The following is a 27,368-nucleotide window of genomic DNA, read 5'->3' as shown; positions in this document are numbered from 1 at the left end:
AGCACTGCCTCTCTCAAAATCCAACCCAGGCACTAACCCTCTCTATCCCCTGAGCACTGCCTATCTCTCTCCCCGAGCACTGCCCCTCTCTCTCCCCGAGCACTGCCTCTCTCTCTCTCCCCGAAAACTGCCTCTCTCTCCCCGAGCACTGCCTCTCTCTCTCCCCGAGCACTGCCTCTCTCTCTCCCCGAGCACTGCCCATCTCTCTCCCCGAGAACTGCCTCTCTCTCCCCGAGCACTGCCTCTCTCTCACCGCGAGCACTGCCTCTCTCTCTCTCTCTCCGAGCACTACCTCTCTCTCTCTCCCCGAAAACTGCCTCTATCTCCCCGAGGACTGCCTCTCTCTCTCCCCGAGCACTGTCTCTCTCTCTCCCCGAGCACTGCCCATCTCTCTCCCCGAGCACTGCCTCTCTCTGTCCCCGAGCACTGCTTCTCTCTCTCTCTACTGAGCACTTCCTCGTTCCCTCCATCCCGGGGGAATGCCACCCTTGTCTGTCTCAGCAATTTCTGCTGCTGTAATCTGCCCACAATGGAAGAGATACTCACTAGGAAGAAGTTGGTTCTCAGTGGTGGCATCATGTAGAGAGAGACAAAGTAAGCTCCTATACCAATTAAAGCTGCAACGATACTGACCGCGTGCATCAGGAAAATGACTTGTTTCTGCAAGGAATTTAACATGGGTTACGCAACGGTGGCAAGATTGTCAAATCCCATCTCAGGCTGGTGCTTCTGTGCCTTGTTAAAGGAGCTACCGACTGTGCCTCTCTGCGGCAGAGTACTTTCCCAGTTCGGGCTTGTGACTCCAGCCCCACAACAACACAGTTGACTCTTCTGCAGCCCCAGAAGCCTCAGAACTAGATACCAGGTATTGTAAACTGCTACCTCGCAGATCCAAGAAAGCCACCAAACACTATCTTCCCCAGGCAAATCAGTGTCCAGAAAACAGTGATGGCACACATCCCCGAGAATAAAGGTTAAAAATACTTACGAGGTGGGTATTTGATGTGTTTATAATGTCAACCACCAGTGATCCTGATATGATAAACTGGGAAGAAAAAGTACATTGTATAAGGAATGCTTGAGGGTGCATTAGTAATTGTAAAGATGATATTAATATGCACAGTTGTAAAAATACCCTCCCTATGTTCATATACATAACGTAGGATTATGGTTTACATAGAACATAAAGCAGGGAATCAGGCCATTCGGCCCGACTAGTCTGTGCAGGCCTACATTCTCCACACAGCTCTCCTCCCTTTCCATCTGCCTCACATCAGCATTTCAGTGTGCCTTTCTATCCCCTTTTCTCTCAAACGCTTGTCTAATCTCCTGCCAGGGAAACCTAACCGAGTCGCCGCTGTGGGAGCGAGTCCCAAATTCTTCACCACTCTCCAGGTGTTTGTAACTATCCTATATTTATCACTCTCTAGTTTTGGGTTACTCCACACAAATTCTTCACCACTCTCCAGGTGTATGTAACTATCCTATATTTATCACTCTCTAGTTTTGGGTTACTCCACACAAATTCTTCACCACTCTCCAGGTGTATGTAACTATCCTATATTTATCACTCTCTAGTTTTGGGTTACTCCACACAAATTCTTCACCACTCTCCAGGTGTTTGTAACTATCCTATATTTATCACTCTCTAGTTTTGGGTTACCCCACACAAATTCTTCACCACTCTCCAGGTGTATGTAACTATCCTATATTTATCACTCTCTAGTTTTGGGATGCCCCACACAAATTCTTCACCACTCTCCAGGTGTTGGTAACTATCCTATATTTATCACTCTCTAGTTTTGGGTTACTCCACACAAATTCTTCACCACTCTCCAGGTGTATGTAACTATCCTATATTTATCACTCTCTAGTTTTGGGTTACTCCACACAAATTCTTCACCACTCTCCAGGTGTTTGTAACTATCCTATATTTATCACTCTCTAGTTTTGGGTTACCCCACACAAATTCTTCACCACTCTCCAGGTGTATGTAACTATCCTATATTTATCACTCTCTAGTTTTGGGATGCCCCACACAAATTCTTCACCACTCTCCAGGTGTTGGTAACTATCCTATATTTATCACTCTCTAGTTTTGGGTTACCCCACACAAATTCTTCACCACTCTCCAGGTGTATGTAACTATCCTATATTTATCACTCTCTAGTTTTGGGTTACTCCACACAAATTCTTCACCACTCTCCAGGTGTATGTAACTATCCTATATTTATCACTCTCTAGTTTTGGGTTACCCCACACAAATTCTTCACCACTCTCCAGGTGTTTGTAACTATCCTATATTTATCACTCTCTAGTTTTGGGTTACTCCACACAAATTCTTCACCACCCTCCAGGTGTTTGTAACTATGCTATATTTATCACTCTCTAGTTTTGGGTTACTCCACACAAATTCTTCACCACTCTCCAGGTGTATGTAACTATCCTATATTTATCACTCTCTAGTTTTGGGTTACTCCACACAAATTCTTCACCACTCTCCAGGTGTTTGTAACTATCCTATATTTATCACTCTCTAGTTTTGGGTTACTCCACACAAATTCTTCACCACTCTCCAGGTGTATGTAACTCTCCTATATTTATCACTCTCTAGTTTTGGGTTACCCCACACAAATTCTTCACCACTCTCCAGGTGTTTGTAACTATCCTATATTTATCACTCTCTAGTTTTGGGTTACCCCACACAAATTCTTCACCACCCTCCAGGTGTTTGTAACTATCCTATATTTATCACTCTCTAGTTTTGGGATGCCCCACACAAATTCTTCACCACCCTCCAGGTGTTTGTAACTATCCTATATTTATCACTCTCTAGTTTTGGGTTACTACACACAAGTGAAAACATTCCCTCTGCACCTGAGCGAAAAGCTAAATACCATGGACGTTGGAAATCTGAAATGAAAACAGAAAATGCTGCAAATGCCAAGCAGGTCTGGCAGCATCTCGCTCCACACCCAAACACTCCACCTCTGTGTCATTTTAAAGCCTCTATCAGATCAGTCCTCAGTCCCCTCTTTTTGAGATAAAAAGGGCCCCAGTCAGTTCAGTTGCTCCTGATAGCTGTGATCCCTCTGTTCTGTTACCATCCATGTAAGGCTTTGTTCCTGCACTTTCTCCAATACGTCTATGATCTTTTTATTGTAACAGGGTCCACAACTGTGCAGAGTGCTCTTACATTTGCCTGGATGAGTGCAGCTCCAACAACCCTCGAGAAGCTCGACACCGTCCAGGACAAAGCAGCCCCCGCTCGATTGGCACTCCATCCACAAACATTCACTCCCTCCACCACCGACGCACAGTAGCAGCAGTGTGTGTACCATCTACAAGATGCACTGCAGGAACTCAACAAGGCTCCTTCGACAGCACCTTCCAAACCCACGACCACTACCATCTAGAAGGACAAGGGCAGCAGACACATGGGAACACCACCACCTAGAAATTCGCCCCCGAGTCACTCACCATCCTGAATTGGAAATATATCGGCCGTTCATAGAAACATAGAAACTAGGAGCAGGAGGAGGCCATTCGGCCCTTCGAGCCTGCTCCCCCATTCATTATGATCATGGCTGATCATTCAACTCAATAGCCTGTTCCCGCTTTCTCCCCATATCCTTTGATCCCTTTCGCTCCAAGAGCTATATCTAACTCCTTCTTGAAAACTTACAATGTTTTGGTCTCAACTACTTTCTGTGGTAGCAAATTCCACAGGCTCACCGCTCTCTGGGTGAAGAAATTTCTCCTCATCTCAGTCCTAAATGGTCTACCCCGTATCCTCAGACTGTGACCCCTGGTTCTGGACTCCCCCCACCATCGGGAACATCCTTCCTGCATCTACCCTGTCTCGTCCTGTTAGAATTTTATAGGTTTCTATGAGATCCCCCTTCATTCTTCTGAACTCCAGCGAATATAATCCTAACCGACTCAATCTCTCCTCATACGTTAGTCCTACCATCCCAGGAATCAGTCTGGTAAACCTTCACTGCATTCCCTCCATAGCAAGAACATCCTTCCTCAGATAAGGAGACCAAAACTGCACACAATTTTCCAGGTGTGGTCTCAACAAGGCCCTGTACAATTGCAGCAAGACATCCCTACTCCTATACTCGAATCCTCTGGCTATGAAGGCCAACATACCATTTGCCTTCTTTACCTCCTGCTGCACCTGCATGCTTACCTTCAGCAACTGGTTTACAAGGACACCTAGGTCTCGTTGCACATTCCCCTTTCTCAATTTATAGCCATTCAGATAATAATCTGCCTTCCTGTTTTTGCTACCAAAGTGGATAACGTCACATTTATCCACATTATACTGCATCTGCCATGCATTTGCCCACTCACTCAGCTTGTCCAAATCACACTGAAGTATCTTTGCATCCTCCTCACAGCTCACCCTCCCATCCAGCTTTGTGTCATCTGCAAATTTGGAGATATTACATTTAATTCCCTCATCTAAATCATTAATATATATTGTGAATAACTGGGGTCCCAGCACCGATCCCTTTGGTACCCCACTAGGCACTGCCTACCAATCGGAAAAAGACCCATTTATTCCTACTCTTTGTTTCCTGTCTGCCAACCAGTTTTCTATCCATCTCAATACACTACCCCCAATCCCATGCGCTTTCATTTTACACACTAATCTCTAATGTGGGACTTTGTCGAAAGCCTTCTGAAAGTCCAAATAAACCACATCCACTGGTTCCCCCTCATCAACTCTACTAGTTACAACCTCGAAAAATTCCAGTAGATTTGTCAAGTATCATTTCCCTTTCATAAATCCATGCTGACTCTGTCCGATTCTGCCACTGTTTTCCAAGTGCTCAGCTATTAAATCTTTTATAATGGACTCTAGAATTTTCCCCACTACCGATATCAGGCTGACTGGTCTATAATTCCCTGTTTTCTCTCTGCCTCTATTTTTAAATAGTGGGGTTACATTAGCTACCCTCCAATCTGTAGGAACTGTTCCAGAGTCTATAGAATCTCGGATGATGACCATCAGTGCTGTTAGGGAGGGAGTTACAGGATTTTGTCCGTGTGGTGCAGGTACACTCACGGCGCTGTTAGGGAGGGAGTTCCAGGATTTTGTCCGTGTGGTGTAGGTACACTCACGGCGCTGTTAGGGAGGGAGTTCCAGGATTTTGTCCGTGTGGTGTAGGTACACTCACTGCGCTGTTAGGGAGGGAGTTCCAGGATTTTGTCCGTGTGGTGTAGGTACACCCACGGCACTGTTAGGGAGGGAGTTCCAGGATTTTGGGATTTCTGGGGCCGCTTCTTTAAGTACTCTGGGATGTAGATTATCAGGCCCTGGGGCTTTATCGACCTTCAATCCCATCAATTTCCCCAACACCATTTCCCGACTAATACTGATTTCTTTCAGTTCCTCCCTCTCACTAAACCCTGTGTTCCCCAACATTTCTGGAATGTTATTGTGTCCTCCTTTGTGAAGACAGAACACAAGTATGTATTTAGTTCCTTCACTGTCGCTGGGTCAAAATCCTGGAACTCCCTCTCTAACAGCGCCGTGGGTATACCTACACCACACGGACAAAATCCTGGAACTCCCTCCCTAACAGCACTGTGGGTGTACCTACACCACACGGACTGCAGCGGTTCAAGAAGGCAGCTCACCCCCCACCATCTCATGGGACAATGAGGGAGGGGCAATAAATGCTGGGCCCAGCCCAGCGACACCCACATCCCGTGAAAGAATAAATAGAAAAAATGTGGGGTCTGACAAGTGTCCTGTACAACATCAGGACATAACTTCCCTACTTCTGAATCACATATTCTCCTGGAAATAAATTTCTGGGCTGAGAGGATTGTTCCACAAAGAAAGATCATAGAAACATAGAAACTAGGAGCAGGAGGAGGCCATTCGGCCCTTCGAGCCTGCTCCACCATTCATTACGATCATGGCTGATCATTCAACTCAATAGCCTGCTCCCGCTTTCTCCCCATATCCTTTGATCCCTTTCACCCCAAGAGCTAGATCCAACTCCTTCCTCAAAACATACAATGTTTTGGCCTCAACCACTCTCTGTGGTAACAAAAGGTTGAGTAGAATGGGCCAATATTTTCTGGAGTTTAGAAGCATGATATGTGATCTCACTGTAACATGTAACATTTTTAAAGGGCTTGAAAGGGTGGATGCTGAGGTTCTGTGCATCCTCGTGGCTGAAGGGTCTAGTACTCGGGCAGTGACTGCAATCCATGGCTCCAGAGCCACAAGTGACTCTTTAACAGCTCATTTGCAGCTCACCCTTTTCCAGTTTGGCTCATGTTAACATGAAAAAAACATGAAAATCGAGAAAAATGAGAGCTGTGTTTTATTGTGGGAATGAAAAGCTAATTCTCGGGCTCCCAGCAGGTTTTATTTCAGACATAGCTGGTTTCTTTTTAACGGTTTTGCCAGCCCCTGAAATGGGAAGGGTGGAGAGGTTTTTGAGGCCGGGGGGGTCACAGTCTCAGGCTAAGGGGAAGGTCATTTTGGACGGAGACGAGGAATGTCTTCACTCGGAGGGTTGTGAATCTTTGGAATTCTCTACCCCAGAGGGTTGTGGATGCTCCGTCATTGAGGACATTCAAGACTGAGGTGGAGGTATTTTTGGGCACTGAGGGAATTAAGGGATATTGGGGGGGGCGGGCAGAAAAGTGGAGTTGAGGTAGAAGATCACCTGATGATCGTATTGAATAGTCGCTGCAGGCTCGAGGGGCTGAATGGCCTCATCCTGTTCCTACTCCCTGCTCTTATGAATCTCACTGGTTCATGTGAGTTATTAATCAATCTTTATATCAAACTCAACGTACCCAAATTCCTGTCCACCAGGGGACCCCGATTATAACAGCAAATACGTAACTTTCGGTATAATTCAGTGGCAGACCGAACACCATCTGTACGATTCCAATCATTATCTCAGTGATCTGCAATAGGACAGATGCAAGAATTACGTTCGATAAAACAAAGCTGTTTAAATGGCCAGCAAGGAAATGGTACAGGTGAGAAAGATGGTTAATATTACACAGGATTTTTAAGAGAGACCCTCCGACAGTGCTGCACCTCCTCAGTACTGACCCTCCAACAGTGCTGCACCTCCTCAGTGCTGACCCCCCGACAGTGCTGCACCTCCTCAGTACTGACTCTCCAACAGTGCTGCACCTCCTCAGTACTGACCCTCCAACAGTGCTGCACCTCCTCAGTGCTGACCCCCCGACAGTGCTGCACCTCCTCAGTACTGACTCTCCAACAGTGCAGCACTCCCTCAGTACTGACCCTCCAAAAGTGCTGCACCTCCTCAGTACTGACCCTCCAACAGTGCTGCACCTCCTCAGTACTGACTCTCCAAGAGTGCAGCACTCCCTCAGTACTGACCCTCCAACAGTGCTGCACCTCCACAGTACTGACCCTCGAACAGTGCTGCACCTCCTCAGTACTGACCCTCCGACAGTGCAGCACTCCCTCAGTACTGACGATCCGACAGTGTGGCTCTCCCTCAGTACTGACCCTCCGACAGTGCGGCACTCCGTCAGCACGGACCCTACGACAGTGCGGCACTCCCTCAGTACTGACCCTCCGACAGCGCAGCACTCCCTCAGTACTGACCCTCCGACAGCGCAGCACTCCCTCAGTATTGACCCACCGACAGTGCAGCACCTCCTCAGCACTGACCCTCCAACAGTGAGGCACCTCCTCAGTACTGACCCTTCAACAGTGCGGCACTCCCTCAGTACTGACCCTCCAACAATGCGGCACTCCCTCAGTACTGACCCTCCGACAGTGTAGCACTCCCTCAGTACTGACCCTCTGACAATGCGGCACTCCCTCAGTACTGACCCTCCGACAGTGCGGCACTCCCTCAGTACTGACCCTCTGACAGTGCGGCGCTCCCTCAGTACTGACCCTCCGACAGTGCGGCACTCCCTCAGTACTGACCCTCCGACAGTGCGGCGCTCCCTCGGTACTGACCTTCTGACAGTGCAGCGCTCCCTCAGTACTGACCCTCTGACAGTGCGGCACTCCCTCAGTACTGACCCTCAGACAGTGCAACGCTCTCTCAGTACTGACCCTCTGACAATGCAGCGCTCACTGAGTACTGACCCTCTGACAGTGTGGCACTCCCTCAGTACTGACCCTCCGACAGTGCAGCACCTCCTCATTACTGACCCTCCAACAGTGCAGCACTCCATCAGTACTGACCCTCCAACAGTGCAGCACTCCCTCAGTACTGACCCTCTGACAGTGCAGCACTCCCTCAGTACTGAACCTCCGACAGTGCGGCACTCCCTCAGTACTGACCTACTGACAGTGCAGCGCTCCCTCAGTACTGACCCTCCGACAGTGCAGCACTCCCTAAGTAATGACCCTCCGACAGTGCGGCGGTCCCTCAGTACTGACCCTCGGAGAGTGCAGTACTCCCTCAGTACTGACCCTCCGACAGTGCAGCACCTCCTCAGCACTGATCCTCCAACAGTGAGGCACCTCCTCAGTACTGACCCTTCGATAGTGCGGCACTCCCTCAGTACTGACCCTCCGACAATGCGGCACTCCCTCAGTACTGACCCTCCGACAGTGCGGCACTCGCTCAGTACTGACACTCTGACAGTGCGGCACTCCCTCAGTACTGACACTCCAACAGTGCTGCACCTCCTCAGTACTGACCCTGCGACAGTGCAGCACTCCCTCAGCACTGACCCTCTTACAGTGCTGCACTCCCTCAGCACTGACCCTTCGACAGTGCAGCACTCCCTCAGTACTGACCCTCCAACAGTGCAGCAGTCCCTCAGTACTGACCCTCCGACAGTGCCGCACTACCTCAGTACTGACCCTCTGACAGTGCAGCACTCCCTCAGTACTGAACCTCCGACAGTGCAGCACTCCCTCAGAACTGACCCTCTGACAGTGCAGCACCTCCTCAGTACTGACCCTCCGACAGTGCGGCACTCCCTCACTACTGAACCTCCAACAGTGCGGCATTCCCTCAGTGCTGACCTACTGACAGTGCAGCGCTCCCTCAGTACTGACCCTCCGACAGTGCGGCACTCCCTCAGTACTGACCCTCCAGCAGTGCAGCACTCACTCAGCACTGACCCTCCGACAGTGCAGCACTCCCTCAGTACTGACCCTCCGACAGTGCAGCACCTTCTCAGCACTGACCCTCCAACAGTGAGGCACCTCCTCAGTACTGACCCTTCGACAGTGCGGCACTCCCTCAGTACTGACCCTCCGACAGTGCAGCACTCCCTCAGTACTGACCCTCCAACAGTGCAGCACTCCATCAGTACTGACCCTCCAACAGTGCAGCACTCCCTCAGTACTGACCCTCCGACAGTGCAGCACTCCCTCAGTACTGAACCTCCGACAGTGCGGCACTCCCTCAGTACTGACCTACTGACAGTGCAGCGCTCCCTCAGTACTGACCCTCCGACAGTGCAGCACTCCCTAAGTAATGACCCTCCGACAGTGCGGCGGTCCCTCAGTACTGACCCTCCGACAGTGCAGCACCTCCTCAGCACTGATCCTCCAACAGTGAGGCACCTCCTCAGTACTGACCCTTCGATAGTGCGGCACTCCCTCAGTACTGACCCTCCGACAATGCGGCACTCCCTCAGTACTGACCCTCCGACAGTGCAGCACTCCCTCACTACTGACCCTTCGATAGTGCGGCACTCCCTCAGTACTGACCCTCCGACAATGCGGCACTCCCTCAGTACTGACCCTCCGACAGTGCGGCACTCCCTCAGTACTGACCCTCCGACAATGCGGCGCTCCCTCAGTACTGACCCTCCGACAGTGCAGCACTCCCTCAGTACTGACCCTCCGACAATGCGGCACTCCCTCAGTACTGACCCTCCGACAGTGTGGCACTACCTCAGTACTGACCCTCTGACAGTGCGGCGCTCCCTCAGTACTGACCCTCCGACAGTGTAGCACTCCCTCAGTACTGACCCTCCGACAGTGCGGCATTCCCTCAGTGCTGACCTACTGACAGTGCAGCGCTCCCTCAGTACTGACCCTCCGACAGTGCAGCAGTCCCTCAGTAATGACCCTCCGACAGTGCGGCGGTCCCTCAGTACTGACCCTCGGAGAGTGCAGTACTCCCTCAGTACTGACCCTCTGACAGTGCAGCACCTCCTCAGCACTGACCCTCCAACAGTGAGGCACCTCCTCAGTACTGACCCTTCGACAGTGCGGCACTCCCTCAGTACTGACCCTCTGACAATGCGGCACTCCCTCAGTACTGACCCTCCGACAGTGCGGCACTCCCTCAGTACTGACCCTCTGACAGTGCGGCGCTCCCTCAGCACTGACCCTCCGACAGTGCGGCATTCCCTCAGTACTGACCCTCAGACAGTGCAGCGCTCTCTCAGTACTGACCCTCCGACAGTGCGGCACTTCCTCAGTACTGACCCTCCGACAGTGCGGCGCTCCCTCGGTACTGACCTTCTGACAGTGCAGCGCTCCCTCAGTACTGACCCTCTGACAGTGCGGCACTCCCTCAGTACTGACCCTCTGACAGTGCGACACTCCCTCAGTACTGACCGTCCGACAGTGCAGCACTCCCTCAGTACTGACCCTCCGACAGTGCGGCACTCCCTCAGTACTGACCCTCCGACAGTGCGGCACTCCCTCAGTACTGACCCTCCGACAATGCAGCACTCCCTCAGTACTGACCCTCCGACAGTGCGGCAATCCCTCAGTAGGGACCCTCCAAGAGTGTATTGCTACCTCAGTACTGACCCACTGACTGTGCAGCACTCTCTCAGTAGTGACACTCTCTAAGTGCACTGCTCCCTCAGTACTGACCCTCCGACAGTGCGGCACTCCCTCAGTACTGACCCTCCGACAGTGCAGCACTCCCTCAGTACTGACCCTCTGACAGTGCAGCGCTCCCTCAGTAGTGACCCTCTCCAAGTGCAGTATTAAGTAAGTGCAATATCTCTCAGTATTAACCCATAAACCTCCGACTCAGAGGCGTGATGGAATAAGGCCAGCTGAGCCATCTCTTCTGTGTGGGAGCTTGATGGGGCATGTGAATTTTTAAACTGTGTTAAAATCAGAAAGCTCATTGGCAATGATGGGATTTGAACTCTGGGGCGCTGCCCAAGTGCTGTGACTAATAGTAGGGACCTGTCATGGTCAGGTGTCGCTTCAGTTTCCTGAGTAGCAGGGCAAACCTTGATGGAAGCTGAAAGGTGAGTGTGTGTTAACAGAGGTTAAGGAGGTAGGTGGTTGGGTCCACTATTCGCTGGTGTTTTAGGTGTTCAGCCATCAGCTCCCGCTTTGGTCCAGGATGATGGTGCAGGTTTGTGGGAGAGCCGGCCCAGTCGGAGAGACTCTTATGTATTTTGTCTCATTGTTTTTAAATACCAGATGGGTGTGTTTCCTTGTTTTAATCTAGCTGATATTCTAGTTTCAACATTATTGGGTTTTTGTGTTATGGAAATGTTGGCAATCATGAGGTTAGCCAAGGAGCAGAGGGCATTCAATCTACCCCCTCCACAAGTACATGGTTTGCAGTAAGGTTTGGTCAGCCATATCTCCTAATTCCCACCAAATCCCATTCATCCGGCCATGTACTCACTCAACCAAATTGACTCCCTGTCCAGCAACATCTCAATCTTAAAATTCTCATCCCTGCTTAAAAATCCTTGTATTTCCCACACATTATTTCAGTATCCTCCCCGAATTCCTAAACCCTCCCTATCTCTGTAACCTCCTCCAGGCCCCTGCACCCCTCCCTATCACTGTAACCTCCCCCAGCCCCTACAACCCTCCCTATCTCTGTAACCTCCCCCAGCCCCTACAACCCTCCCTATCTCTGTAACCTCCTCCAGCCCCTACACCCCTCCCTATCTCTGTAACCTCCTCCAGCCCCTACAACCCTCCCTATCTCTGTAACCTCCTCCAGCCCCTACAACCCTCCCTATCTCTGTAACCTCCTCCAGCCCCTACACCCCTCCCTATCACTGTAACCTCCCCCAGCCCCTACAACCCTCCCTATCTCTGTAACCTCCTCCAGGCCCCTGCACCCCTCCCTATCACTGTAACCTCCCCCAGCCCCTACAACCCTCCCTATCTCTGTAACCTCTTCCAGTCCCTACACCCCTCCCTATCTCTGTAACCTCCTCCAGCCCCTACAATCCTCCCTATCTCTGTAACCTCCTCCAGCCCCTACAACCCTCCCTATCTCTGTAACCTCCTCCAGACCCTACAACCCTCCCTATCTCTGTAACCTCCTCCAGCCCCTACAACCCTCCCTATCTCTGTAACCTCCTCCATTCCTACAACTCTACTGCATCTCTGTAGCCTCCTCCAGTCTTAGAAACCCCTCCAAGATCTCTGTGTTCCTCAAATTTGAATCCCCACAGGCTTTTGTGACTTCAGTTGATTACCCGCTGAGCTTTGCAATTCCCTGCAAAAACTTCAAAGCCAACCTTTCTTCTAATATACGTCTCAACTGTGCGCCTGTTTTCCTTAACTGCGCGAAACCTTCATTTTGTGCAGCCACACACACGTGGTAATTTAAAGGCACCATCTTGTGTGCGTCTGCTTGCAGAGTTTTGTGTGAGATGGAAGATTCTTCGCCATCTCTGTCTCTAAGGCGTTCCGTCATACCTAACGTTTCAGACTTCCCCGATATGGGGCTCTGAGCCCCTTGGCACATTTTGAACAATGGTAAAGGCACTGTAAGTGCCAGTCGGTTGTTGCTCCTGCAAACGGGCAGCACATGTGACTGATCTGAATGGAGTGAGAGATATTGCAAACACTAGGGAGCCTGCAACATGCGCTGTACATTCGATCAGCCGGATGCAAAGTAAAGGATTGCCTTACACCAAAGATTTTCAGTTCCTTGCTGACAAAGAAGCTTATACGCCTAAGACAGCTTCCCTCATCCTCGATTTCTTCAATATACAGAACCGAACCATCTTTAATTCCTAATGACTGGAACAAATAGAAAAGGTTTCAGGTTGTAAACCATCTCTCAACTCCACAGGGTCACTCACCATCTTTCCACAGGGTCACTCACCATCTTTCCACACGGTCACTCACCATCTTTCCACAGGGTCACTCACCATCTTTCCACAGGGTCACTCACCATCTTTCCACAGGGTCACTCACCATCTTTCCACACGGTCACTCACCATCTTTCCACAGGGTCACTCACCATCTTTCCACAGGGTCACTCACCATCTTTCCACAGGGTCACTCACCATCTTTCCACAGGGTCACTCACCATCTTTCCACAGGGTCACTCACCATCTTTCCACACGGTCACTCACCATCTTTCCACAGGGTCACTCACCATCTTTCCACAGGGTCACTCACCATCTTTCCACAGGGTCACTCACCAACTTTCCACAGGGTCACTCACCATCTTTCCACAGGGTCACTCACCATCTTTCCACAGGGTCACTCACCATCTTTCCACAGGGTCACTCACCATCTTTCCACAGGGTCACTCACCATCTTTCCACGGGCTGTTCCAAGGCACCTCACAGACAATGAAGGACATTACTTCACTGTGGTAATGTCAGGCATTGCAACAAACGACTTACGCACAGCATGTTCCCACAAACTGCAATGTAAAAACTGACCAGCGACCATCAGCGTGCAGAGCAGCCCAGTGCTGACCCTCCAACAGTGCAGCACTCCCTCAGTACTGACCCTCCGACAGTGCGGCACTCCCTCAGTACTGACCCTCCGACAGTGCAGCACTCCCTCAGTACTGACCCTCCGACAGTGCGGCACTCCCTCAGTGCTGACCCTCCGACAGTGCGGCATTGCCTCAGTACTGACCCTCCAACAGTGCGGCACTCCCTCAGTACTGACCCTCCGACAGTGCAGCACTCCCTCAGTACTGACCCTCCGACAGTGCGGCACTCCCTCAGTGCTGACCCTCCGACAGTGCGGCATTGCCTCAGTACTGACCCTCCGACAGTGCAGCACTCCCTCAGTACTGACCCTCCGACAGTGCGGCACTCCCTCAGTACTGACCCTCCGACAGTGCGGCGCTCCCTCAGCACTGACCCTCCGACAGTGCGGCACTCCCTCAGTGCTGACCCTCCGACAGTGCAGCACTCCCTCAGTACTGACCCTCCGACAGTGCAGCACTCCCTCAGTACTGACCCTCCAACAGTGCAGCACTCCCTCAGTACTGACCCTCCAACAGTGCAGCACTCCCTCAGTACTGACCCTCCAACAGTGCAGCACTCCCTCAGTGCTGACCCTCCGACAGTGCGGCACTCCCTCAGTGCTGACCCTCCGACAGTGCGGCACTCCCTCAGTACTGACCCTCCGACAGTGCGGCGCCCGCTCAGCGCTGACCCTCCGACAGTGCGGAGCTCCCTCAGTACTGACCCTCTGACAGTGCAGCACTCCCTCAGTACTGACCCTCCGACAGTGCAGCACTCCCTCAGTACTGACCCTCCGACAGTGCAGCATTCCCTCAGTACTGACCCTCCGACAGTGCGGCGCTCCCTCAGTACTGACCCTCCCACAGTGCAGCACTCCCTCAGTACTGACCCTCCGACAGTGCGGCGCTCCCTCAGTACTGACCCTCCGACAGTGCGGTGCTCCCTCAGTACTGACCCTCCAACAGTGCAGCACTCCCTCAGTACTCACCCTCCGACAGTGCGGCTCTCCCTCAGTACTGACCCTCCAACAGTGCAGCACTCCCTCAGTACTGACCCTCCGACAGTGCGGCACTCCCTCAGTACTGACCCTCCGACAGTGTGGCACTCCCTCAGTACTGACCCTACGACAGTGCAGCACTCCCTCAGTACTGACCCTCTGACAGTGCGGCACTCCCTCAGTACTGACCCTCCGACAGTGCGGCACTCCCTCAGTTCTGACCCTCCAACAGTGCGGCACTCCCTCAGTACGGACCCTCCGACAGTGCGGCACTCCCTCAGTACTGACCCTCCGACAGTGCAGCACTCCCTCAGTACTGACCCTCCGACAGTGCGGCACTCCCTCAGTACTGACCCTCCGACAGTGCAGCACTCCCTCAGTACTGACCCTCCGACAGTGCAGCACTCCCTCAGTACTGACCCTCCGACAGTGCGGCACTCCCTCAGTACTGACCCTCCGACAGTGCAGCACTCCCTCAGTACTGACCCTCCGACAGTGCGGCACTCCCTCAGTACTGACCCTCCAACAGTGCGGCACTCCCTCAGTACGGACCCTCCGACAGTGCGGCACTCCCTCAGTACTGACCCTCCGACAGTGCGGCACTCCCTCAGTACTGACCCTCCGACAGTGCAGCACTCCCTCAGTACTGACCCTCCAACAGTGCGGCACTCCCTCAGTACTGACCCTCCGACAGTGCGGCACTCCCTCAGTACTGACCCTCCGACAGTGCAGCACTCCCTCAGTACTGACCCTCCGACAGTGCGGTGCCTCCTCAGCAGCAGCACTGGGGAAGTGTCTGTCTGGCTTAGGAAGCTGAAGTCTCTGGATTTGGGCCTCAAACCCACACCCTTTGGACTCAGATGAAAGAAAGGAGCAGACAGTAAGCCACAGCTAACATGACTCCTCTTTCTCCCGCCCCTTTCATAAACACAGGGCATCTCAAAGGCTTTGCCAGACTGTGAATCTCCCTGTTGTAACATAGGGAGACACATTTGGGCTTGTACAGCAAGATCCCTCAACAGCAGCAGGATAACCCAGCGTCAGTATAGCTTCAGAAAGCAGTGGTGCGAGGAGGAGACTGCTCTGATTTAATAAAGCTGTTTTCACCTCACCTGATGTGATTGCTTCATTGCAGACTCAGGCCTCCTAACTGGCTGAAAAAGAAATCACCAGAATGCGTGTGTTAGCTGTGTCCATGTGGCTAGGCAAAGAAGTCGATCAATAGCAGCAGATGCTGCAGATACAGTGGGGCAGGATACAGTGAGGCTATGCTGCCACCTGCTGGCCTAAGACAGTAACGACAGCATTACCTGTTTACATGGGAAATTCCCATTGTCAGTGATCACATTGATATTTGCGACATGTACAGAATCTCGAGTTGTACTACACGGGAAGGGGACATTCAGCCTATGGTGCTAGTGCTGGCTCTCAGTCAAGAAATTCGTTCTGGCTTTCTTCTAACACCCTGTGCATTTTCAGGTGCTCAATGATTTGTGTAGGCAAGTCCCTGGAAAGGTCCCTCAGGATAGTGAGCTACCTCACAGCAAACAGTAATTTTTACAGTAATATGCCCCTGTCAGCTTTTCAAGTTGAATCTTCAACGTCTTGGACCAGAACTGTTTCTTCCCATTTTCCCTCCCTTATTCAGAAGTCCAGCTTGCACAACTATAGGGCCTTGGCACAACCACTGGATTTCCCCAGAGCACTGGGCAGCCTGTGAAATAGTTTTTGAAGTGTAGTCGCTGTTCTAGTGTAGGAGACACCACAGCCGGATTGGAACACAGCAAGCTACCACAAGCAGCAATGTGACAGTGATCCAGGTCATGTGTTTGAAGCATGTAAGGACACAGGAAATAGGAGCAGGAATAAACCATTTGGCCCCTTGAGCCTGCTCCGCCATTCATTCTGATCATGGCTGGTTTTCTACCCCACCTGCTCGGGACAGTAAGGGTTAATGCGGGACCGAGGATAACAGTGTCGCCCACACCAAGATGTAGAGAGTCACATGGTAGACAGGGTCTGGTAGAAGTTGGAATGAAGATAGTACCTAGTCAGGGCTGTATCTTCTGCGCACATATATAATTGTACGTTACCAATAAACAATTAATGCGAGACCCGATTGAAAGCAAGGTCAAAGGAACTCGCCAGATCACAAAAGGGTGAGCAAACTCCAGGAAAGGGCTGAAATTAACTTTCAGAGTAGGTGGAATGATCAGGTAGCACTGGCAGGCTGATTGTTTTACAGAGCGCAGCTTGAAGAACGCTGCAGCCTGGTCCAGTGTCGGCGCCATAACACACGGCAATCACATGGCAAACCGGAAAGAAAAGGATTATTTAAACAGAAGCCAGGAAAAATAATTGGCTTTGATTCGATTATTCAAAGACCAGAAAACCAACTAGCCAGCCAAAGCGATCCGTTTAAAAGGTTGTCTTCAGAATCGCTAGAGTTTTTAAAACAGGCTCCCTGACCATTACAGGAGCCCCCGCCAAATCCTAACAAGTGCAGGAAGCAGAGAAAAGAAAATGATTACTGCAGCTCAACTTAAATAAAACAAAAATGTCAAAGATATAATAATTCTCAGAATGTTATTGGAATGTATTGTAAAATAGAGTAATAATGGGCTGTGTCTATATGTGTATGTGTGAGAGAGAGAGAGACTTAATTGAATTAGTCTGGGTGCTTTGATCTAAGAAGAGAGGTTAGGTTTGAAATGTTAACTAGATAAACATGGGGAAGTTTAGAAACACCAGGTGTCAAGGGAACATTTGCATTTTGAAATTAACTAGACTGAAGGGGTGAAATGTGTCACCTAGCCAGGTGAAGCTTAGAAACAGTGTGTTTATTTTTCCCAAAGATTAAATGGCATTTTCCTGGTGAGCAGGACCTCAACTTCATTCAAAAGGTTGATGACATTAGCCCGCAAGGATCTGGTTCCGATTTGAAAAAATGGTAAAGCTTAGTGCTAGGAAAGGGTCTTATTATCAGGGGGTTAAAGTCCAAAGACATAATGTAACAACTTGCATTTAAAGAGGAAGATATGGTATAAAGCAGAGAAAACTGTTTGTAAGGGAAGGCATTTTAAGATCTTAAGAAGTGTGAAAAAGCCTTCAGCATCGATGCCTCAAGCTGCTGCCCTCAAAGGACTGAAGTTAAGAAAACTCACTTGGGTTTCAACCTGTTCAGGGTATCATGTTTCTTTGCCTGGGTCTTTCAAATTCTATGTGTCTACCTGTTGCTTTAATGAAAGGGTAACTGGGAGTTAGATTGATTAGGGGATTTAGAAGTTATCATTGTAATAATTTATAGATCTATGTATGTGTTTAAAATCATTTCTCCTTTTAATAAATGTTTAATCGAGTTTGTGAAAACCTATCAGACTTGGTGGTCTTATTACTACTGAAATTCAAAGCCCGCATCTCGAAATTTATACAAACTGAAAATGAGTTGTGACAGTTGTTTCAAGTTTCCCTCTGGGATTTGAACTGCTCAGCGTTTACCATCAGCTGTGCCATAGCAAACAATGAAAGCTCTACTCTCCTGTGCTAAAAACAGCAGTGGATGGTAAGTGGACACTGCCAAGCCAAATAAGGCAGATGGAAGGGCCAGGCCAGGTGTAAAATTGGTTGTCGTGGAGAAGATCATTTTTTAAGGTACGTGATAGCATCAGGCTTCAATAAGAAAACAGAGGCTGAACAAGTAAATATACTACTGTATTCAGTGGGCCCAACAGCCAACGACATAATTGCCTGGCAAGGAATAAATGAATCTTCCGACAATTTTGAAAAAGTCCGGAAGTCCTTTGACACCTACTTTCATCTGAGGAGCAATAAGCCCGGAGAAACTGTAGACTCTTTCACAAAGGACTGATACAGGTTGGCTGAAGGCTGTGACCATGGTGACCTTAAGTTGGAGCTCACAAGTAACCGAACAGTAGCGGGAGTCGCTGACGATACACTCTCAGACATTCCCTCACGTAAAGAAGCCCTGACTTTGGAACAAGCCATCCAAACTGGCTGACAATCTGAAGTCCGCCAGCAGAATGGATCCATTTTGTGTGGCGGAGTTAAATCACGGTACAGAACAGCACCAACAGTCCAGCTCATAGAGCAACAAAAGAGTGAGGAGACACCACCCAAGCAAAACTCCAGATAGTGGCAGACCACCTCAGCGCTGTGGCATCAAAAGGCCTGACAGGCACGAGTAGTGTCCAGGATTCACCGTGCAGTGCTTCTACTGTAACCAGCTAGGCCACTCTGGTAAGGCAAGTCCAAAACCACGAGAGGCACAGAGGATCCCAAAAGGGTCCACAACATTGTTGAGCCACAGCAAGGAGTCCAGCAATGCTTCTTGGGTGAAATTAAGGATCCCGGATTCTCACTTTGGAATGAGAACGTCTCGGTAAGTGGTCACCTCACAAATTTCAAGTTAGATACGGGAGCCATTGTGATGGTCCTGTCAGATAAGGAACCGCGGCTGGTGGAACAATGTCTGATGCCACCTACAACATAGTTGTTCGGACCAGCAGGCATCAAGCTCCAGGTCAAAAGGTACGTTGCAAACAACGCTCCAATGTAAAAAAAACAAATGAATACGGGAGATTCTATATGTGCTCCACAACCAAGCATTTTCCTGGTGAGCAGGGCCTCAACTTCATTCAAAAGGTCGACGAGATTAGCCAGCAAGGATCTGGTTCCGATTGGAAAAAATAATTTCCAAGGCTTTTCACTGGGCTCGGGCGACTGAAGGTTGAATACAGCATAACGCTGAGAAATGATGCCAAACCTGTGTGTGCCTGTTTACACCACAGAAAACAGAACGCCTGCTTATGAAGCGAGTACAACAGCAGCTTGATGAGCTGGCCAAGATGGGATCACCTTCCCCATCACTCAGCCCACAGAATGGTATCCAGCATGGTCCCAGCTCCGAAATCAAACAGGTCCATTCGCATCTGTGTCAATCTGACCCAACTCAACAATGCAGTGGCAAAGGGAATGCACCCGATGTCCTTGGTGGATGTCAGCTTGATCAAACTCTCCAAGGGCATGGTGTTCTCCAAACCTGATGCCAACAGCAGCTCCTGGTAAATTCCGATAGACATAAGAACATAAGAAATAGGAGCAGGAGCAGGCCATTCGGCCCCTCAAGCCTGCTCCGCCATTCAATAAGATCGTGGCTGATCTGCTTGTGTTTCAAACTCCACATTCCCATCTACCCCCAATAACCTTTCATTCCCTTGCCTGACAAGAGCCTAGCTACCTCTGCCTTAAAAATATTCAGTGGCCCCACCTCCACTGCCTTCTGAGGCAGAGAGTTCCAAAGTCGCACAACCCTCAGAGGGAAAAACTTTCTCCTCATCTCTGTCCTAAAAGGGCGACCCCTAATTTTAAAACACTGCCCCCTAGTTCTGGACTCACCCACAAGAGGAAACATCCTTTCCACGTCCACCTTGTTGACACCGTTCAGGATCTTATATCCTTCAATAAAATCACCCACTCACTCTTCTAAACTCCAGTGGAAACAAGCCCAGTCTGACCAACCTTTCCTCATACGCCAACCCACTCATTCCAATTATCAATCCAGTCAACCTCCCCTGAACCGCCTCCAACGCATTTACATCCTTCCTTAAATAAGGAGACCAAAACTGCTCACAGTATTCGAGGTGCGGTCTCACCAAAGCCCTGTATAACTGAAGCATAACACCCTTACTTTTATGTTCAATTCCTCTCGTAATAAAGCACAGCATTCCGAGCGAAAGCTAAGTTGCTGACGACTTTTACCACCTCATTAAGCAGGTTCTGCTTCAGTTGTTTGCCCTTTGGCATTACCATGGCACCTGAGGCTTTTCAGCACACAATGTTGGCCACCTTACAAGGGCTGAAGGGAGTCATCTGCCCATATAAATTAGGTTCTTGTCCGAGGTATGGCTGTCGAGGAACATGACAGGAGACTCACTGGCTGTCTTGTGATGCTTGCAGGAAGACTGGTTGACGCTGAATGATAAGTGCGAGTTCTCTAAGACCTCCATTCGATTCTTAGGTCATACTGTGAGTAGCAAAGACGCCATGGCCGACCCATGCAAAACAAAGGCATTCAGTGAGCTCCCAACCCTGTCATCCATTCCAGATCTCCAAAAGGTTCCTAGGCATGGTGAACCAAGTTGGTGAAAGTTCTGCTCAGCCTGGCACAGGCCATGGAGCCCACATGATACCTTCTCACAGAGGGCAAAGCGTGGCGCTGGGGTGCACACCAAGAGCAAGCATTCCGTTAGATCAAAAGACACGCTGCTCTCAGCAGATACCCTGGCTCACCATGACCCATCCCTGCCCACCACACTCACAGCGGATGCCTCATTAACAGGACGAGGGACATGTCTGTACCAACAGCAGCTGGGAGGATGCTGTTGAGCAGTACGTTATGCATGGAGGGGATTGCCAGACTCAGAGGTGAGGTACTCAGCTGTTGAAGAAGAGGCTCTCAGAGTCAGGTGGGCTTGTGAGAAGTCCCCTGACTATATTGTCGGGTTGAAAGTGATCAGCGAGGCAGATCAGGAAGCATTGTTCTCACTAGTGGATGAGAAGGAACTCACCGGGATGTCCCCCAGAATTCAGAGATTCCACATGCGACTCAGGTGCTTTGCTTATGAAACAGTGTACGTCCAGGGGGAGGAATCCAGCCACTGCGGACACTGTCCAGGGCCAGAGTCGACCATCCTGCGACTCACGATGTCAGTGTGGTCGATGAGCTCGAGTCATATTCGCAGTTGGTGGCGGCACAACTGCCGGTGAGCTCCGACAAGCGTCAACAGATGCGCCAGCAGCGGGTACCACTGCAGCATCCTGGTGGCACTGTTATGGAAATTCACTTCCGACGGCAGAAACACTTCCCTGTAATTGGTGACCTGCTGGTGTATAATGAGCAGATGGTCACTCCTGTCTCACTCTCCAGCTGGAGATTCCACACCGAGTCCACCAAGGCCACATGGGGCATCACCAAGTGCAGAGCAGGATCCCAGTCTGCAGTGTGGTAGCAGGGAATATCAGAGGGGATTTTAAGCTGCCAGGTGTGTGTGTGCTGCACAGGGAGGCCACTGCAGAGGGAGCCCTTATCCCCACACAGCTCATCTGGGAATGGATCCATTTATGTTCAATGGCAAGTCCTTTCTTGTCATAGTGAACTACTTCTCTCCGGAATCGAAGTAAAGCGTTTACACACAATCACCACAGAGTCCGTCATTAGAAAGAAGTCTTTGTGATCCGTGGCATCCCAGACCAGGTGGTGCCCAATATCGGCCCCACAATTCGCTAACGGCTACTTCACTCATCTTGCCGGGAATGACAGATTTCAACACCTCACCAGCTCCCTGAGGTAAACACAGTCTAATGGCGAGGCGGGAAGGGGCATCCGCACGATTAAAACCTTTTGAAGAAGAATGAAGGCTTTCCAACGGTGCTTTTGACATACAGATCCACCCCACTGCAACGTGGATTGGCCCCCATCAGAACTGCTGATGGGCAGAAAACTTCACACACAACTTCCCACGCCACCGAAGAAATTAACCCCGGGGCTGGCAGTCAGTGACTATCAGAAGGTTCAGGATTGAGAATAGTGCTATAGACAGTGACAAGCTTCCACTTTCAGTAGGAGGCACTGTACTAGGGGCCTGCCCAAGTTAAGCAAAGGTGACAAGGTTTGCATCAGGGACCTCGACAGTGCAGGCTTCATTGTCCAGGGGGGATGAAGATCAACAATGGTCTTACTTGAGACATATGCCGGGAGGCACAACCAGACGGAACATGAGTATGCTGCCAGACCTGCTGAGTTTTTCCAGGTAATTCTGTTTTTGTGATGAGAAGTCTCCTCCTCATTCTTCGCCACGAGCCTCCTATTGTACATTCGAGCAAACCAGATGCAGGCACCCGAATATTTGAAACATCGAGCACTACAACATCCACTCCAGGTCAACCAAGTCAGACCAAAGAAGTTGAGGCTACCACTCCTCTAAACTTGAAAAGAAAGAGACCTGGAAGAGTCATAAAACCTCCAGGCTGCCTGAATCTTTAAAGTCAGAGACTTAGGGGGGAGAAGTAGCAGCGTGTAAATTCTATTGTAACTACATTTGGGTAAAGACTCGGGGGACGTGTAGTATTAGGGTGTTCGGGACAGTAAGGGTTAATGTGAGACTGGGGAAACAGTACCACCCACATTTAACGTAAAGAGTCACAAGGCAGAGCAGTGTAGTGTAGAGAGAGTCTGGTAGAAGTCAGCACGAAGATAGCACCTAGTCAGGGCTGTATCTTGTATATATGTTTACAGTTGTGTGTTCATAATAAACAGTTAATGTTCAACCACACAAGCCTCTAGACCTCTTCATGGAACAACAGCCTTACAACAAACTCCACTTTCCAGCCTCCTCCCTATATCCTTTGATTCCCCGAGAGGTCAAAAATCTCTCGATCTCAGCCTTGATTATACTCAGTGACTGAGCATCCACAGCTTCCCTCGGGTAGAGAACTCCTAACATTCACAACCCTCTGGGTGGAGACATTTCTCCTCATCTCAGTCTGAAATGGCTGACCCCTCATCTTGAGTCTGTGCGTCTGTGTTCCAGGTTCCCCAGCCGGGGAAGCAACCCTCAGTGTCTACCCTGTCAACCCCCTGCAAAATCCTGGACTTTACAATCAGATCATCTCTCCTTCTTTCAGACGCCAGTGAATAAAGGCCCAACCCAGCCAGCATCTCATCATATTATCTCAATGGAGTGAGCAAAATTCTTCCAGGACTCGACAGGGTAGATGCAGGAAGGATGTTTCCCCTGGTTGGTGGGCCTAGAACCAGAGGGCACTGTCTCAGAATAAGAGGTGGGCCGAGATGAGGAGGAATTTCTTCACTCAGTGGGTGCTGGGTCTTTGGAAATCTCTACCCCAGGGGGCCGTGGAGACTCAGTCATTGAGTATGCTGAAAGTACAGGTCCATAGATTACTCGATACCAATGACATTAAGGGATATGGGGATGGTGCAGGGATGTTGTTGAGGTAGAAGATTAGCCACGATCTAGTTGAACAGTGGAGCAGGCTCCAGGGACAGGATTGCCTACTCCTGTTCCTACGTTCCTATCATAGCACAACCCTCCTAGGAAGCCATCTAGTGAACATTCACTGCACTGCCTCCAAGGCAACACAGCCAATCCTTCAGCAAGAACGCATTTTACTGAAAGGAAGCCGACATTAAGGGTCAAGCGACTGCACCGTAAAGTTACTGCCATCAAAATTGGCCAAGTTTCATCTTGCAGGAACCAAGTGGACTTGGAACTTTAACCTTTAACACAAGCTGGGAGCTGGAACGAAATTAAGAAAACAGGGACACAGGCAGGGTGGACTGACTTCATCAATATGTGAACCAAGAAACCCCTGGCGCTATCAGGCCACTCAATGTTACCTGCTTGTCCAGATTGTCGAGTGAATCCATTGTGGCCAAGCTGCTAGCTGGACTTCCAAAATAAGCACCAAGGTACCTGCATGGCCCCCACTGCCATCACCCACCCCCAGGCCCACCACCCCAACGCTCCCCCCAAAACACACACACACACAATTCATGGAAATGTTCATCTCAAAACTGTTAACACACGGTAAAGGTCCTTCAGAAATCTGATCATGCTGACAAGGCTAGAATTATCTCATCAAAACACCTTTGTGTATTAATGGGCTATTCACAAACACAGGATGCAGAGTAGATACAATACTGAAGTTGTTACAGGGATTGGGAGGTGGTGGTGGGGGGGGGGTGGAAATTGCATTAATCATGGCCATGAGTGTGTGTTTTTTTTACATTCATTGTGTGCATTTAGGGACAGAGGGAGCAACTTGCAAGGATAACCGCGGAGGGGAGTGATCGCCCACACAGATGGCAACAGACCTCCCTGAGCGATGCACAGGGTGAGTTCTGTTTGGAATTAAGCAGAGTTAAAGGTATAGCACACATGGGTTCTGACTGGTGCACTGATGTCTGCATGTAATCCGGCTAACAGTGGACTCTCACCACCACAAGGCGATCCAAAGAGCTCCATGCGCTTTGAATCTCTTTCAGTATGCAGTCCCTGTAGTGATGTAGGGAAACACGGTAGGCTGTGGATAGCAAGGCCGCACAGGCAGCAGCAGGATAAGCGGCAAGTGCGAGGGAGTGGGGGTAGGGGGTGGTACTGTTCTGATTTAGTAAAGCTGTTTTCACCTCACCTGCTCCATGTGCTTTGAAGAAGCTGCGGTCTCTGGATGCAACTGGAAAGAAATCACCACAACATTTGTGCGTTAGCCGTGTCAATGTTACTGGGCACAGAAACAGATTCAGGACGAGCAGATGCTGACGATGCAGGGGTTCAAGGCGCAGTGAAGCTACAATGCTGCCTGCTGGCCACAGCCAGTAACCACAGCGTTACGTGTTTACATGAGAAACTCCCATTATCACTGCTCACCTTGGCATTTGTGACGGTTACAGAATCATGGACTTACAGCATGGGAGGAAGCCATTCAGCCCATCGACCCTCTGCTGGCTTTTTGATGTAGCTCCAAATTAGGCTACATTTAAGGAAGAATATACTTGCATTGGAGGTGGTAGAGCAAAGGCTCACTCGCTTGGTCCCTGGGGTGAGAGGGAAGTCTCTCAGAGGGAAGAGGGAGGCTGAGAATGTTGTGTCGATATTCTCGGGGGTTTACAAGATTGAGGGGCCATCTCATTCAAACATTCAAGATTCTGAAGGGACTTGACAGGGTAGACGCGGAGAGACTGTTTCCCCTGGTCAGATAATCTAAAACACAGGGCACAGTCTCAGGATAAGGGACCAGTCATTTAGCACTGAGGTGAGGAGAATTTCTTCACTCAGAGGGTGGGGAATCCTTGTGGATGGTCCATCTGTGAATACATTTAAGGTCAGGATAAACAGATTTTTGATCTCTCAGGAAATCAAGGGATATGGGGAGCAGGCAGGAAAGTAGATTTCTTCTCTTCATTCTTTCCTGGATATCAACGACACTGACAAGGCCAGCATTTGTTGCCCATCCCGAATTGCCCTGAAACGTTCTCAATTGGTAAATGGCAGGGATTGCAGATGCCAATTTGTGCACAGCAAGGCCCCCAAAACATCGACGAACGAAAATAACCAGAGATTATCAGTTCTATTACTGTCAATGGTTAAGGGGGGGAATAGTGGGCCCAGGGTACATAGGGCAAATGAGGCCCTGATCTTCTTCCAATTGTGGGCACTCCCCGAGCACTGACCCTCCGACAGTGCGGCACTCCCTCAGTACTGACCCTCCGACAGTGCAGCACTCCCTCAGTACTGACCCTCCGACAGTGCGGCACTCCCCGAGCACTGACCCTCCAACAGTGCAGCACTCCCTCAGTACTGACCCTCCGACAGTGCGGCACTCCCTCAGTACTGACCCTCTGACAGTGCAACACTCCCTCAGTACTGACCCTCCGACAGTGCGGCACTCCCCGAGCACTGACCCTCCAACAGTGCAGCACTCCCTCAGTACTGACCCTCCGACAGTGCGGCACTCCCCGAGCACTGACCCTCCAACAGTGCAGCACTCCCTCAGTACTGACCCTCCGACAGTGCGGCACTCCCTCAGTACTGACCCTCCCACAGTGCAGCACTCCCTCAGTACTGACCCTCCGACAGTGCGGCACTCCCTCAGCACCGACCCTCCGACAGTGCGGCACACCCTCAGTACTGACCCTCCGACAGTGCAGCACTCCCTCAGTACTGACCATCCGACAATGCGGCGCTCCCTCAGTACTGACCCTCCGACAGTGCTGCACTCCCTCAGTACTGACCCTCCGACAGTGCAGCACTCCCCGAGCACTGACCCTCCAACAGTGCAGCACTCCCTCAGTACTGACCCTCCGACAGTGCAGCACTCCCTCAGTACTGACCCTCCGACAGTGCAGCACTCCCTCAGTACTGACCCTCCGACAGTGCAGCACTCCCTCAGTACTGACCCACCGAACAGTGCAGCACTCCCTCAGTACTGACCCTCCGACAGTGCAGCACTCCCTCAGTACTGACCCTCCGACAGTGCAGCACTCCCTCAGTACTGACCCTCTGACAGTGCGGCACTCCCTCTGTACTGACCCTCCGACAATGCAGCACTCCCTCAGTACTGACCCTCCGACAGTGCGGCACTCCCTCAGTACTGACCCTCCGACAGTGCAGCACTCCCTCAGTACTGACCCTCCGACAGTGCAGCACTCCCTCAGTACTGACCCTCCGACAGTGCAGCACTCCCTCAGCACTGACCCTCTTACAGTGCGGCACTCCCTCAGTACTGACCGTCCGACAGTGCAGCACTCCCTCAGTACTGACCCTCTGACAGTGCAGCACTCCCTCAGTACTGACCCTTCGACAGTGCGGTACTCCCTCAGCACTGACCCTCCGACAGTGCAGCACTCCCTCAGCACTGACCCTCCGACAGTGCGGCACTCCCTCTGTACTGACCCTCCGACAGTGCGGCACTCCCTCAGCACTGACCCTCCGACAGTGCGGCACTCCCTCTGTACTGACCCTCCGACAGTGCGGCACTCCCTCAGCACTGACCCTCCGACAGTGCGGCGCTCCCTCAGTACTGACCCTCCCACAGTGCGGCACTCCCTCTGTACTGACCCTCCGACAGTGCGGCACTCCCTCAGTACTGACCCTCCGACAGTGCAGCACTCCCTCAG

General features: G+C 50.7%; 1 long non-coding RNA gene across 1 annotated transcript; it reads right to left on the bottom strand.

Annotated features, from left to right (window-relative positions):
• Positions 1-541: 541 nt before the first annotated feature.
• On the bottom strand, positions 542-6,953 carry LOC144677822 (uncharacterized). Its single transcript, XR_013575831.1, has 3 exons — positions 6,832-6,953; positions 989-1,045; positions 542-660 (listed from the first exon to the last, which is right to left on the bottom strand). It is a non-coding gene; the product is annotated as an uncharacterized LOC144677822 (long non-coding RNA).
• Positions 6,954-27,368: the final 20,415 nt, after the last annotated feature.

Source organism: Cetorhinus maximus, unplaced genomic scaffold (genome assembly GCF_964194155.1).
Source record: "Cetorhinus maximus unplaced genomic scaffold, sCetMax3.hap1.1 HAP1_SCAFFOLD_3102, whole genome shotgun sequence".
NCBI classification, from domain to species: domain Eukaryota; kingdom Metazoa; phylum Chordata; class Chondrichthyes; order Lamniformes; family Cetorhinidae; genus Cetorhinus; species Cetorhinus maximus.
Note: the sequence above shows the minus strand (reverse complement) of the source record. Positions and strands in the feature narration are given on the sequence as shown.